The sequence below is a fragment of the Limulus polyphemus genome, unplaced genomic scaffold, assembly GCF_000517525.1.
Source record: "Limulus polyphemus unplaced genomic scaffold, Limulus_polyphemus-2.1.2 Scaffold1537, whole genome shotgun sequence".
Lineage (NCBI taxonomy): Eukaryota > Metazoa > Arthropoda > Merostomata > Xiphosura > Limulidae > Limulus > Limulus polyphemus.
Window position 1 is genome coordinate 243113 of NW_013667147.1, and position 1781 is coordinate 244893.

Here is a 1781-nt window from a genome sequence, read left to right on the forward strand (position 1 = left end):
ATTTTTATTGGGAAGTATGTGTTTTATTTATAGCAATATTTTTATTGGGAAGTATGTGTTTTATTTATAGATATATTTGAATATATTTTTTGACTTTATTAAATATTTTATGTATTAAGAAGAGCAGTGTTAAGTATGCAAAAGTGCTATCAACCAATTCAAATGCAGGATATAAATAAAAACAGGCACACAACTACACACACACACACACACACATATATATATATAATTGTTTAATGTCAGTTTCTGCATTAAGACAATTGAAATGTCTGATTTCTAACAAAAGCTCCAAAGAGTATATCAATGAGTTTAGTCTGTGGAATAGAAGGTAATCATTGCTGCAAACATTTACTAAACCATCAATTTAAAACAGTCAATCAATCCATATAGCAGATGCTTGTATAAAGAGTAATAGGCGTAATATTACATTAAGATAAATACTGATAATATACTATGATCCTTTGATTAATGTTCCAGTAATAGTTTTCACAATTCCAGTAAAAAAGTGAAAATATTATAATTATGAACTACGGTTTATCCACTGTCGCTAATTAAATCTTCATTGTAGTTAAGCCCAAAGCTACACAAAGGGATATTTATGCTGTGCCCACTACGGGCATAAAAACGTTGTTAGCATTACAAGTCCGAAGACTGTGCTCTAATGAAATCTTTCACACGATATCATAGGTCAACAGTACGTTTTATTAAAACACACACTATTGAACTCAAAAAGCTTTAGTATTAATATGTCAATGGTATTATATCACAGAAATAGGACTAACGGTTTAAATCAAAATATTCCATGTTGGACTGATACTGGTTCGTCGTCACTAAGTATCGGTATTTAGGTCTTTTAACACACCAGGGGGGTTAGGTGCATGAAGACCTCTTCCTCCTACCGAGCTGTGGTTTTGTGCTGTTGAATGATGGTGTAGACACGACATGAGGGTCGGAGTAAACCGCACTTACTCTGACCCCTTTCAGGGCAATGTCCATGTAGGTATCTACAGTAGCATTCTAGTGTTTTGCACTATATCTCTTTATCTGTTTCATAATGCACATAACACTTTTCACCAGTTAAAGACTAATCAAATTCATTTTACATAAATACCCTATTAAATGAATTTTTCTTAGTATTGACTAATGTTGAGTTTAAAGTCTAGTAATAGGTGGCCTTATTACATCCTTATTACTAAAATCAATGTTTACGGGTGAGAGGTACTTAGGCCTACTACCATCATGTATGTAGTAGCGATTACGTTCGCAGAGTAGGTCATTTTTCTGCCAATTTTTTGCAAAGTAATTTAGAGTATTATGCAAGAGTCTATCGGCTATTGTTTGTATATTTGCATAACTGTGCATGAATTTTACTGAGGTTGTCCGGGGGACTTTTTAAGCTGTGGTGAGTAGTCAGTTTTGTATGGATTGCAGTCTGTTTACATGTTTGGGAAGTACGTTTATCCAAGCATGACAGGCGTATTCTATGATGGGACGTATATATGATTTGTAAATTTTGATTATGTTGTCAGGTGATGTTCCCTGATTTTTACCTGTTAGACTTCTTGCATAATTTGTACGTTGCCAGACTTTAGTTAGAATATTATTTATGTACAACGTTTCGACAAGGTTTTGTCAACAGATTTTCAACAAGACATTAAAATCACCAAAAACAAGGCACCAGGAGAAGATGGCATACAGGTCATCCTCCTCATAAAAGGCACTCGGAGATTGTATAGACACCTTACAGCAATGGGCCCGGCATGGCCAGGTGGTTAGGGTGC